This window comes from Lepidochelys kempii, chromosome 22 (genome assembly GCF_965140265.1).
Source record: "Lepidochelys kempii isolate rLepKem1 chromosome 22, rLepKem1.hap2, whole genome shotgun sequence".
Classification (NCBI taxonomy): domain Eukaryota; kingdom Metazoa; phylum Chordata; order Testudines; family Cheloniidae; genus Lepidochelys; species Lepidochelys kempii.
In genome coordinates, this window is record NC_133277.1 from 11,151,953 (window position 1) to 11,165,872 (window position 13,920).

At 42.3% G+C, this 13,920-nt stretch overlaps 1 protein-coding gene and 1 long non-coding RNA gene across 2 annotated transcripts in view; one reads left to right on the forward strand and one right to left on the reverse strand.

Annotated features, from left to right (window-relative positions):
* Nucleotides 1–13,920, forward strand: part of CLMP (CXADR like membrane protein) — a 72,383-nt gene that overhangs the window by 42,984 nt on the left and 15,479 nt on the right. The window lies entirely within an intron of this gene.
* Nucleotides 1–13,920, reverse strand: part of LOC140901712 (uncharacterized) — a 39,999-nt gene that overhangs the window by 4,492 nt on the left and 21,587 nt on the right. Inside the window, exons 2-3 of the long non-coding RNA XR_012155940.1 lie at nucleotides 3,280–3,545; nucleotides 2,829–2,903 (exon numbers count right to left, since the gene is read on the reverse strand). This is a non-coding gene — a long non-coding RNA (uncharacterized lncRNA). The remainder of the gene's footprint in view (nucleotides 1–2,828; nucleotides 2,904–3,279; nucleotides 3,546–13,920) is intronic.

Genomic DNA, 13,920 nt, shown 5'->3' on the forward strand with positions numbered 1-13,920 from the left:
TTAATACTGTCCCCAGTAAATAGAGGAAAAGGTAAGGTAATGAATGCCATAGTTTGTATCTGTGGCACTATTGTCCTCTGCTGGATAGAATCAGAACTGCTTTACTATATGACATAGATCCCATACTGCTAGTAGATAATGCAGATTTCTCTTTTGCTCAAGTGGTGCTTTTGGAGTGAGTTTTAACCCTTTCACCCCTTTCAGAGCTGCTTTGAAAATGGGGGAAAAGATTTGGTGAAAAGATTTGGTGAAAAATTCAAAATTCAAAATTTCAAAGATGTTTCCATTGCACAGGGTTTGAAATGGATCCATTTTCATTATTAAAAAAATTTCAAGAAATTTTTAACTAATTTTTTATTGAAATTGTTTTCAAACCATTTTGTTTACCAAAACCTCCAGTTTTGCGTAAAAAAACATATTTTTGGTAAATAACAAAAGCAATTCAAAAATGATTTGATAAACATACTTAAAAAGGTCATGGAATATTTCACAAAAACAGAAAATTTCAATGATATCAACAATATTTTGTGAAAAGTTTTGTTTTTGAAGAAAGGCCATTTTTCAATGAAAAAATGTTTAGTGCAAAAAATTGCTAACATTATTTAGTTCCAACTAACTGTGGTGTGCAGCACTCTGGCAACAAGTCCTAAGTGGTCATAGATTTGTTAGAGTATTCATCTTGCATATTCAAGGAAACAATTTAGTAGTTTATATTCAGTGCAGGTGCAGCTGTCTCTTCAATACCTTTAATCCATTAGCACAGGGAGGAAGATTAGGGTTAGGATGTTTAAAAATGGGGATTAGAATTACCTTGTTCAGGTTCTAAAACAGTAGTTGATAACGCGTATTGCAGAAAACTTTCTTTGGCCCAAATGTGATCACATTTCCTGGCACACTAACTGTCAGATCCCCAGCTGGCATCAACTGGCATAGTTCCACTGAAGCCAAGGTAGCCACATTGATTTGTATCAGCTGAGGATTTGACCTTCAGATTATAGATTTCAATCTTGTTGGGGATGGAATCCTTTCCAGACGATTGCTGTGTCTGTGTGTGTGGTGGGGGAGGCTGTGCGTGTGTTTGTAATACGCACTGTAGCTGTTCTTTCATGGCAGTCACTTCGAACTAAGAATATATCTAATCAGTAGCAAGCCAGTGTGAAAAACATTTGGCCAAGTCTGGCATTATTATATTTTTAATTTATTTAGCACTTAGCAATACATTCTTCTTGCATTCTCTGATCCTGAATTTTCAGTCCCTTTAGCATTGGTAGCTATTGTGCCACGGTACACATTGGTATTGGTAGCTATTGTGTCATGCCCACCTCATGCTCAAAGAGGAATGGAGTAGCTATTGTGCCATGTTGCTACGTGTCAGTTAAAACAACTGCTGTGTTCTGCCTCAGAGGTGGCTTCCCTTCCATGGTGGGAAAAGTCCTTCCAAACAGTGTATGCCTTTCTCCTATGTAAAGAAAAGGAGGACTTGTAGCACTTTAGAGACTAACCAGTTTATTTGAGCATGAGCTTTCGTGAGCTATGAGTAGCTCTTTTGACATCAGTGGGATTGCTAGCATGAGCAAACTGTGCAGGATTTGACCTTCAGTTTGTAAATTTGATTGGAAAGAGCCTTGGGATCCTTCTGGACACAGTGCCTTTTACAGAAGTGCGAGCTGAGTGTTTTTTCAGTGTAACACAAACTAGCATTCAGTACCTCTGATGAGCTTGGGGGACAACAAAGATACCCGCTTTCTAATATCCACATGCCTGCTTATCTTTCAATATATAAAGTCCGATTTACATTCCAATACACTCCTTGCTTTGCTTGGGCTGGTGATGTGACTCCTGGAGTGTGATGCATGGAACTCTGCCTCTTGTCTTTTGGGAGACAGCACTATGCGTACAGAATTGTTTAATTCCTCATGGTAGTGGAAAAAACCTGGGAAAGGATGAAGGGAGCAGACAGTAGTCTCATTTCCAACCCAAAGTCCTAAGGGATTGCTTGCAGCTGGCATTGTGCTAGGCCAAACCCTGGGAGGGATGTGGAGAATAGCATTAAATAATACTAATAAGATTACTCACAGCTTGATCCTCCTCTTACTTATAGCCACGTAAATCAGGAGAAACTCCACTGAAGACAGTGGAATGACATTACTGTACAACAAGAAGAGAATCAGACCCTTAGCATTTACATTCCATCTTCCAAAAACTTTGCAAGCATAAACTAATTAATTAATTCTCACACTTTCCCTGTGTAGTGGGAGAGTATTATTAGGTCCATTTTAAAGGTGAGGAAACTGAGGCAGGTTAGGTGATTGATGCAAGGCTAAAGAGGGAATCTAGTCCAATCTCGGATTAGATTTTAGTAGTTCCTGGTACCCAGTCCCGCGCTTGGCCACAAGCCCACAGCTCTCATTCAAAAAAATGATCCATTGGAGCCACACAGAATTTAATGTATCTTTTTCACAAGACTAACGGAGATGTTCTGCTGTTCGTTTTCTGCCCTAGAGTAAACTGTGGCTGCATGTTTGAGAGTGGGCGGGAATATGAAAAGTGACAGAGTGCTAATATATTATGCATTCATTTTGCATCATATTAGCAATGCTTGTACTGGATAAGTGAAATGTCATACCCTGTTAACACACAATTATGGGAATATGACTGAGCATTTCACAAAGGTAACATGAAAGTGGTTAACAGGGATGAAGCTTGTATCTTGGAAGTGCATTTGTCTTCACTGTGGATTATTGCTGCAGCAATAAAGAGATGCAATAAAGCACTCAGTTTACTTTGGAATAGCTTTTCTTTGACTTTAAAAAATTAAATTTACCCACCTGTGAAGAAAAACACCAGAGGAAATGGAGCCATAGGCCAGCCCTTTTTGGAGAACTTTTGTCTTGCTTTGGAGCCTAAAACAACAACAAAAAATTGTTTTGATAGTGGTTTGTTCAGAAGCAACTCTTTTATTACCCTCCCAAATGTAACTTTCCAGTCTTTCTTTGCCCTGAATTTTCAGAACTGAACATCTCAGCGGAGCCCCCACATTCCATCTTTGGGCCTTCCAGTTGACGAGGAAAGTAGAGAACTGGGCTACTCCATTCCCCTTTGAGCGTGGGGTGGGCATGCAGTGTAGGTCTGTACATTTTGAAATAACGCTCCCTGTAAAGACTCCAGTCTGAGGTTTGCACAGCTACTCAGCTGCATCGCCACTGAAGTCAATAGAATTGTATCTGTGTTAACAAATGGAGAATCTGAACCCAGGGTTTGCACAGGAAAGATATGTACCCTGAGCCAGATCCTCAGCTGGCGTAAATCCACATAGTTCCATTGACTTGACATAGATTTACTCATGTTAAAGATCCTTGAGACCCAGCCTTTGTCTTTCTTCTCTGTTTGGACTGTACATTCTTTAAGGCAGCGACTGTCTGATTATGGGTGAAAGGCTGACTCCATTGAATGGAAAAGCTTCCAATGACTTCAGTAGGGCCAGGATTTCACTCTGTGTTTAGCGCAATGGAACGCTACTGTCAGATGGCAGCCTCCAGGTGCTCCTGTAATACAAACAATATGTAATCACAATAAATAATGAGAGGCAATGTGTTCTCTAATGCTTAGAACAGGCTCCTGAGAGCCAGGTCACTTGGCATGAAATCCAGGCTCCACTTGGTTCCTATTCCTGCATCTGCCACTGATTCACTCCATGGCTTGGGCAAGTCACTTCACCCCTCAGTGACTCTGTTTTCCCATCTGTTAAATAAGTATAATAATACCTGCCTCACTGGCACGATGCTATAGCTTAATAAATTCATGCTTACACAGTTCTTTGTCTTCCTCAAATGGAAGAGACTATAGAAATACAAAGTATTTTATTTCCTTCCTCGTCCTCATCTTTCCTCTCATATTCTCAACCTTGCTTTAAATCGCGGGTATTTGTTGAAGAAAAGCCAGCAGAATGTCTCATATTTTCATGGAGCTCTGTCCCATTCTCTCTCTTCCTCAAGGCACAGCTTTGTAGGGCACCCAGAGTGGCATAGATTCCACCACTGTCTGTGTGAATGTTTGGGGGACAGCCTTAGGTGTTTCAGCGCCCTAATGTATCTGGGAGATGTACTGACAGATTCTCTGCAAAGATCTGAAAAACACAGCCTGAAATGAACAGCTGAATTACTCAGTGGCTTAGCTGAGCCATGTTACTGTAAAGAAGCAGACATCTTGACTCTTTTATTAATAAAACACCTGGACTTTTAGCTAGCAGGCTAAGGTACTTCATACCTTTCATTGTATAAACATTCTAAAATTGGAAGATGAAGCTCTAGCATCTTGTTTTCTGTTTGCTTTGGTCTCGAAGGCTGTAAACCTGACACCTTTTACTAGCATTAAACATTAATTTGAAAATCAAAAAACAACCAACCAAACCAAAAAAAAAAATTATCCCAGTGCCTAGACATTGTTTGCCTCCACAGAGCCCCTATCTAAATCAAAGTCCAATTTCTTTCTTGTTTTCCCCCATCCCTCCTCAAGAATCTGGATGAAATCCTGACTCTACTGAAGTCAATGGCAAAGCTTCCATTGACCTCATTAGGGCCAGGATTTCACCCATTGTTTTCAGCAACATGAATGTAAGATCTTTGGGACAGGGGCTGTCTTCCGTGTTATGATTGTAGAACTCCCAGCACAATGGGGTTCCAATTCTGGTTCAGCTTCTGAGCACTACTGTTCTAGAAAACACCATAATAATAATATGTTCCCTGCAGCCTTTGTAGAATATTGCATCAGTCCTTGGATTACTTTTTTAAGAAATAAATGATGAGAACTATTTAGTATGGAAAGAAGAGCAACAGAGGATCTGATAGTGGTATATCTGGTCAAAAATAGTATGGAGAGTGTTTGCCCACTCCCATATTATAGGAACAAGAGGGCACCTGATGGAATTAAAAGTAAATGTAGAACTGTTCACCCATGGAACTTGCTGCTGCAGGATCTCACTGAAGTAAACAAATCAGTACTACTAATAGTAATATAACAAAAGGATTAGACCCTTGTGGAAATAAAGATAGCGTCTGCAGTAATTTTAACGAGGAAAATATTAAAAGAGCTATCAACCCTTATGCTTGCAGGGTATAATCAGATCACTAATCAGGAAATGTCATCCTTAACCCGCATTCATAGCATTGCATATTGATTGATGTATTTTAAATGTGGAGGAGATTCTATTTTATTCTATTCCGAATAGGTTCTTATACTTCCCTCATCACCATAGCATCTAAGCACCTTCCAGTTGTACATCAAACAATGTTACTAATATCTGTAAAGTGTGCTTCATTTTCTCCCTCATCCTCTCCCAAGGGAGAACTGTGTGTGCCATGAAGTGTTTGGTTTTGGTCGTTTGTTTTTTTAAACAATTTATAGTTAGGAAGAAGCTACTGGATTAGATGGACCGTTGATCTGTTCTGGTTATGGAAGCTCCTATGTCTCCTATCTTTAGAGGAAACATCAGATGCTATACTGTTCATATCAGAATACCTGCCTTTTTCTCATGTGTCACCCTCCATGACTTCCACGTGGCTGGGCTGTCTATCCATTTCTAGCCAATTCACCCAGTCAGAGTCCTGTGCTTAGAAGGACTAAAACAGCGTAGAGAGGTTCATGCAAAACCCATGTGTTCTCTGCCCCATTGAAAAGTAGTAATAACAACCAGAATCAGAACAGACATATTTAACTAAAAAAATAATAGTTTTAGTGATAGTGGTACATAGAGAAAAGCAAAATGCCAGCACCTCCTTATCCCCTAATGGTATTATGTATATTTCTGAAATGGCTTCTGAACGATCCGGTAAAGATATCCATTGGTGCAGTGATAATGCCCTGGAGTTCACAATCCCATTTGAATTCAGCAAGGGGTTAAGTGGCCCATGCTGAGGGAACCTTTTGCAAGATCAAGACCCGAGTATGCATCTGCATTCCGACTTAGACAAGTACCCTGTACAATTGCACGATCTAGCCCTACAAGAGGCAAGAGAAACTGCGCAGGAGCAGTGCAAAGAGGCTGTGGTATGCATATGCATATGTGGACCAGGCCCTCCCCTGACATCTTCATCCCTCCCATCGTATGATGCTCCTCTCGGGCTCTTGTCACAGAGTGCCTGAGGAGTGGTTCCTCTGAAACATATTTGGATGAGCCAAAACAAGGGAGGCCAACTCTCACCCCACCAACTCCCACAGCTAGTGGTGTTTCTTTTGGTAGGAGTCTGTATAGCAGCAGCCAGATTTTAGCCTCACCTGCCCTCCCCCTCTCAGTCCCTGTTAGCTTTTAAAACAAATGTTTTCCTTCATTAAACTGTATTTTTCTGTTTTGCTGGGGCCTGATTAACTCCTCAGCAGCTCTGCTTCCAAAAGCCTCAGATCATCACTTGGAAACGCCGCAACACGCATGTTCCTTCAGTTTTATTTCATTGCTGTGCAGGAATCCTGTTCTCAAGCCTCCATCCCAAGCACATGTGATTTCAATCAGAGAGAGGACCTTTGCAGTGCTGTGTTTTGTATGGGTGGGATCTGCTGACCTCTGTGTTTTGATACAGCTCTGCCGTCCCTGCGGGAGCTGACTGCAAGCTCACATTTTTCATTCGAGACGCTTTCGCCTCACAACCAAATTCCTGAAATCAGAGAGAGGCCGAGTGGGGCAGGCGGCAGGCGGCATGCACTGGCGGCTGGATCTTGCTCACTCGGCGCGTTCAAGCTCTTGGGAGAAGGTGACCCCTGACCCATATCCCTCAGCTGGCCAAGGAATACAAAAAGCAGATGTCCCAAAACATAGTCTTGGCTGAGCTAATTACCCTTAGGAGACTTCCATCCACCCCCAGCTCCTCCTCCACTTGCGGAAAAGAATGTCAAATCGCCATCTCTTTGTAAAAGGACACCATTTTACATTTGTTTGGACTTCAAATGCTGTGGAGGGTAGCGAAGTGTTAAGACTGGAATCATAAATGGCAACGGGAAACATAACACAAAAGGAGGGGATAGGGTCTAATGGTTAATGTCAGGGCTGCGCAGAGGTTTTTAGGGGCCCTGGGCAAAATCTGAAACTGAGGGCCCCTCACCCTTCCAAAAAATTGCCACTGAGAGGATTTCAAGGTGGGGGCGAGCTGGAGAGCAAGCCCCCACCACACTCAACTCTGGGCACTGCAACCTGGGTATGGGATTGTAGTGCCACTCAGCCTAAAGGAGAGGCTGCTGAGTCAAATTTCAGTGAGCGGCACTGCAACTCCGTGTACCAGGTTGCAACTTTACTCCGTTTGGGAGCCCTCTCAAATGGGGGCCCAGGGCAAACTGCCCCTTTGGCCTCCCTCTTTCTTTCCCCCGCTCCTCTGGGCAGCCTTGGTTAGCACACAGGACTGGGAATCTTGAGTCCTGGTTTCCACTCCTTGCTCTGGAACAAGTCAATTTAACCCCCCAGTGGCTCATTTTACCCAAATGTAAAATTGGGATGATGTTCTCTCTCCCACACGGGTGTTGACACAATGTACGTTTGTAAAGTGCTAACCTATTATTTTTAATTGCACGGTATTTGTACTAAGAAATGACTGGTCTTGCAGCATAGATATTAATTGCAATGCCCAGTGGGTGGAATAGTTGGATCATAACTCTATAACAAAACAGTTCTCCTTGGCCTTTGCATCCTCATTGTATCATCCATGAAGTCACAGACAGTTCCCTTGATAATCCAGTCTATTTTGTCACCTAGGTAAGCTTGCTTTGGCAATAGAAAAGGAGTACTTGTGGCACCTTAGAGACTAACAAATTTATTTGTGCATAAGCTTTCGTGAGCTACAGCTCACTTCATCAGTGCCACAAGTACTCCTTTTCTTTTTGTGGATACAGACTAACACGGCTGCTACTCTGAAATTTGGCAATAGAGAGTCACTTGTACCTAAATCAACAGTACTCCCAGTCCCAAAGGACCAGTCACTTACAAATGGGTCTGTTGTGCCTTAGATCTTACACCAAAGACAACAATTTTAGCCAATCCTCTAATAAACTATCTAACCATGTATTAACTACGAAAGGGAAATGAGAGAGTTATTCACAAGGTTAAAGCAAATAAACATACACACACAGATTGATAGAGCCAGAAGAGTTCCCAGAAGTTACCTACTACAGGACAGGCCTAACAAAGAAAATAGAACGCCACTAGCCGTCACCTTCAGCCCCCAACTAAAACCCCTCCAACGCATTATTAAGGATCTACAACCTATCCTAAAGGATGACCCAACACTCTCACAAATCTTGGGAGACAGGCCAGTCCTTGCCTACAGACAGCCCCGCAACCTGAAGCAAATACTCACCAACAACCACATACCACACAACAGAACCACTAACCCAGGAACTTATCCTTGCAACAAAGCCCGTTGCCAATTGTGCCCACATATCTATTCAGGGGACACCATCACAGGGCCTAATAACATCAGCCACACTATCAGAGGCTCGTTCACCTGCACATCCACCAATGTGATATATGCCATCATGTGCCAGCAATGCCCCTCTGCCATGTACATTGGTCAAACTGGACAGTCTCTACGTAAAAGAATAAATGGACACAAATCAGATGTCAAGAATTATAACATTCATAAACCAGTCGGAGAACACTTCAATCTCTCTGGTCACGCGATCACAGACATGAAGGTCGCTATCTTAAAACAAAAAAACTTCAAATCCAGACTCCAGCGAGAAACTGCTGAATTGGAATTCATTTGCAAATTGGATACTATTAATTTAGGCTTAAATAGAGACTTGGAGTGGCTAAGTCATTACGCAAGGTAGCCTGTTTCCTCTTGTTTTTTCCTCCCCCCCTCCCCCCCCAGATGTTCTGGTTTAACTTGGATTTTAACTTGAAGAGTGGTCAGTTTGGATGAGCTATTACCAGCAGGAGAGTGAGTTTGTGTGTGTATGGGGGTGGGGGGGGATGTGAGAAAACCTGGATTTGTGCAGGAAATAGCCCAACTTGATTGTCATGCACATTGTGTAAAGAGTTGTCACTTTGGATGGGCTATCACCAGCAGGAGAGTGAATTTGTGTGGGGGGTGGAGGGTGAGAAAACCTGGATTTGTGCTGGAAATGGCCCACCTGATGATCACTTTAGATAAGCTATTACCAGCAGGACAGTGGGGTGGGAATAGGTATTGTTTCATATTCTCTGTGTATATATAAAGCCTGCTGCAGTTTCCACGATATGCATCTGAGGAAGTGAGCTGTAGCTCACGAAAGCTTATGCTCTAATAAATTGGTTAGTCTCTAAGGTGCCACAAGTACTCCTTTTCTCTTTACACAAATGAGTTACAGCCTTAAGTTTCAAAAGACAATAAAAGCTTCTATAATAAGCAAGCTGTATATGTCCCTTGGGGCTAACCCAGGTTAAACACTGGGGAATCTCTTGCTTATGCTTAGAAAACCTTGCCCTCGAGAGTCCAGCATAGAGGTGCAGTTCCTCCTTGTTAAGGTTTTTTTATTCCTTCCCCAATTCTGCTTCCAGCTGCAAACTTAGCTGATGGGAGGAATTCACTTGCACGCCTCCTCTTCAAAGGGAGTGAGGGGGTGAGCAATCAACAAAGTATTTTGTCATCTGGTGTTGATGGGCCTTCTCTGCTGGGCAAAGCCTAATGCCTTTTGTTGGAAGCCAGTATCTCACACTAATTCATGTCCCTCTGTCTGGTGATTTAGTTGGGGATTGGTCCTGCTTTGAGCAGGGGGTTGGACCAGATGACCTCCTTGAGGTCCCTTCCAACCCTGAGATTCTATGATTGTAGCTGTAGCTCACGAAAGCTCATGCTCAAATAAATTGGTTAGTCTCCAAGGTGCCACACGTCCTCCTTTTCTTTTTGCGAATACAGACTAACATGGGTGCTACTCTGAAACCTCTGATTCTATGATTTACATAGTTACGGAGTCTTAAAAAGCAAACACTTAAATACTACCTTCATGGGATACAGATGTTATATGTGAGATTAATGCACGCAGCAATTTACAAACATTCAATAAAGACTAAACACTAAGCACATTTTTATAATTCTAATACATATTTTAACAACACTAACACACAGGGCCATCCTTACCCATACACAAAGTACGCAGCTGCGTAGGGCACCAGGAAATTTGGGGCACGAAATTTCCTGGTGCCCTGGGCAGCTGTGTGCTGCTCCAGCCCCTGCTCTGGCTCTTCCCCAGGCCCCTGCCCCCACTCCCTGAGCTCTGCAGCAGGGCTGGGGCTGCACTCACCTGTGGGTGGCAGGAGTGCAGTGACCCGGCGCCAGCCGCACTGCCGGTGAGTGCTGCAAGGTGGTTCCCCCTTGCCCCCCAAACCAGCCCCCCCCCCCGCAGAGGCCTGGGGCCAGCTCCCCCCCCCGTTTCTCCCCCCCCAGAGGCCTGCCCCTCCCCGCCCCCATGGGGGGGCTGTGTAGTGCCCCAGAACAGCTAGGGACGGCCCTGCTAACACACTCATGAGCCAGATTAATTCCAGCTACGTGTTTGTCACTTTCCAAGTGAGGAATGGGGACCTTGTGCCAGCATCACAGATGGATTTAAGCATGTGCTTAAGTGCCTTGCTACTCTCCCAAATCATCCAACCAAGCTGAGACAGCCCTCCACATGCCTGATACTAGTACAAGCTGTCTTTGTTTAGCTTCAGTCACAGGGAAATTGCAGGTTACTTGTCTACTTCGCAGACCAATGTCAACCTTCTGGAAGAGACTTAGCAACGTACCCCCCAGATAAAGCAAAATAAATGATAAAAAGTGTAGCTGAAGAACCTGCTTGTAAATTAAACAACAAGGCCTCAAAATGACTTAAAGTTTTCAAAACCAATTTTAAGAATTCATTTTTCAAATGATCATGGATGGGATATTTTGGACCAGATTCTCACTGTGTCACTAAGTGTACCCCATATCCAGAAGCCTCTAAAATTTCTCTGGGTCATTCATTCTCTCTCCAGTAGTCCATAAATGATTGAAGCAAAACTTATTTTTTAAAATGTGTAATTTATATTTAATATTAGTCCTGGTTCAACCTCTCTTCTGAAGCTAATAAAAGATTTAGGTCCAGAAGTGCTTTAGCTTTCAGTATTAGAATTTTCCTATAAATAGAAATGTTGACAAAATATGTTAGTTTCTAATCCCATTCTGTGTGTATGTGTGCATTTGTGCTGTGAGTGTGTTCATGCGTGATTATCTGATGTGTTCCTGCATGTTTGTTGAATGTGTGCATGCATTTGTATATGTGTGCACCTGTTTCAGATGTGTAAGTAAATGTGGTTTTGCACGTGTATCTTGTATATATGCATGAAAGTGTATGCTGGCACGTGTACATGGTATGTGTGTTTAAGTACATCCACGTATGTATGTGTACATATATCTTTTGGTGAAGGAGTTAAGGGCTTTCTCATATTGAGTAGTATCTTACTCCTTGAGTAATCCCACTGATTTCAGTGAACATTGCAGAGGGGAGGGAATGGTACTCGGAGACACCTGACTTTGTGAAAATCATCCCCCTTTAAAGTGTCTCAAGTTGAGTACCAAAAATTGAGGCACTCAAAATCACAAGTCATTTTGAAGTTCTTGGAAACTTCAGGAGTGAGTATGACTAAGGGTTGCAGAATCTGGCCCCATATATTTTAAAAAACGTGTTGCTAAAAAGAACTGAAACTTTGTTATTACGCTGTCCACCATATACCGTTTAGGTGTGTGAACTTTTGTGTTGCTTAAAACATTTCTGTAATTTTAATACAAATATTAGACTGGGATGAAAGAGCAAAACCTCTTTCTTTTGTCTGCAAGGCCTGTGTGGTTGACCAAATCCATTGTCTTTTAGCACAAAGATAAATGTTTAAATATTAAAACTGTTTCACCAACGTGTTCTGTTTTATGATGTGCTGAGAGAAACGTCAGCTAGCCTGAGGGCTAAAGAGGACACTCATTTTTAAGGACTACGTGCCCAGATGTGAGCCAAAGCTTAAGCAACCTAGGAATTGCTGTACAGGATCAGAGTCATGGGCCTTGCTCAGAATAAAGAACCCATTGTTGTCCGTGGGAGTTTGCTTGAGTAAGGAGTGAGTAAAGGCTTTAAAAATCTGAACGCTATAATAATTTTGAAATATATCACATGGTGCTCAGGTTCCATGGAGGACTGTGAGTAAGTGGGTGTGCTGCTGGGGTGAGGAATCCAGGATCAGACTTAACGTAGCCACTCCGTTATTAGTAGATGAAATTTAAGGAACTGACCTTTGGGGAAATCATCTGTTGTATACCTTTAGTGGAGTGCATAATGTCTTATTTGGGTGGATTCTGCCCTCTTGTGGCTGGAAGGTTTCCTAGAGATGGCTGGAAAGGTGCTGTACCCATTGTGCACAAATATTATGGCTCTATGATGCACAGAACCAGCTCCAGGGTACTGTATCTGTTGCTTTTGCAAACCAGCAAATGTCTATCCCTATCAGCTCACAGATAACCACACAAACAATTATGGATGGTTTTGCTTCCTTAGGCAATCGCCCATAAGCAGAGCCAGCTGATTTTTATACCCATTAAGTGGGTTTGTTTTTTGTTTTTTTTTTAATTCCTCTGTTTATAAAATTAGGAGTAAAATCTGAGTTTTCTGGAGTGTTTCTTGATATTTTTTCTCTCCCATGCCCTCTCTCCCAGCCCCAAACCAGAGAGGATGGAATGCTGTTGCATTTTTGACAATGTGGTATCCCAGTGATCTCACCTAGATATTTCTGGCCAGGACTTTGAGACACCCAAAGAAGATGAGGATGCATCCGATGAAGTGGGCTGTAGCCCACAAAAGTTTATGCTCAAATAAATTTGTTAGTCTGTAAGGTGCCACAAGTACTCCTATTTTTTTTGCGGATACAGACTAACACGGCTGTTACTCTGAAACCAAAGAAGATGCTGCCTCCCTAGGAAATCCAACCCAGGTTATACATGAAGCCCAGTTTGATGGCAAAGAAAGGACTTTGGGAGTTTAGTCAGTGTTGTGTGTGAACACTCCCTGCAGTGGCAGATCAATTAAGCTCATTGATTAACCTAGTGCAATGGCTCTCAACCTTTCCAGACTACTGTGCCCCTTTCAGGAATCTGATTTCTTTTGTGTACCCCCAAGTTTCACTTCACTTAAAAACTACTTGCTTACAAAAATAAATAAATAAATAAATAAATACAAAATACAAAAATATCAGAGAACACTATTACTGAAAAATTGCTGACTTTCTCATTTTTACTATATAATTTTAAAATAAATCAACTGGAATATAAATATTGTACTTACATTTTAGTGCATAGTTTATAGAGCAATATAAACAAGTCATCATATGAAATTTTAGTTTATAATGACTTCGCTAGTGCTTTTTATGTAGCCTGTTGTAAAAAGGCAAATAGCTAGATGAGTTGATGTACCCCCTGGAAAACACGCTGTGTACCCCCAAGAGTACACGTACCCCTGGTTTAGAACCACTGACCAAGTGAGTGTCAGTGGCTTAATTGACGGAGGATCCAGCAATTTAGGCCATAATAGAAAACAAGCATTTATCTTTAGAAAGAATAAATAATTGCACTTGGGATATGAAAAAACTGATCCCAATTGTGGTCACAAGAAGTTTTGGCATCAGTGAATCCAGCTATAAATTGAATTAGCTTTCCCTTTAGAGAAACCAGCCAACGTGGCTGAGTGGGGCCTCCTCCGGGCCTGTTGATTCCTGTAAAGAGCAGGGTGGGGGAGATTAATTTGCAGCAGGAATCCACCCATTTTAAACTACGTGGCAGTAAATGTTGAAGGAGTGCCAGGGTATAAAGGAGGGCGGAGTAGGCACCGGCTGGGCACCGCCTTCAGTCTGGCTGATGTGATAATTTGTCACAGATGCTTTTGGCCATGTAAGAAAAATGT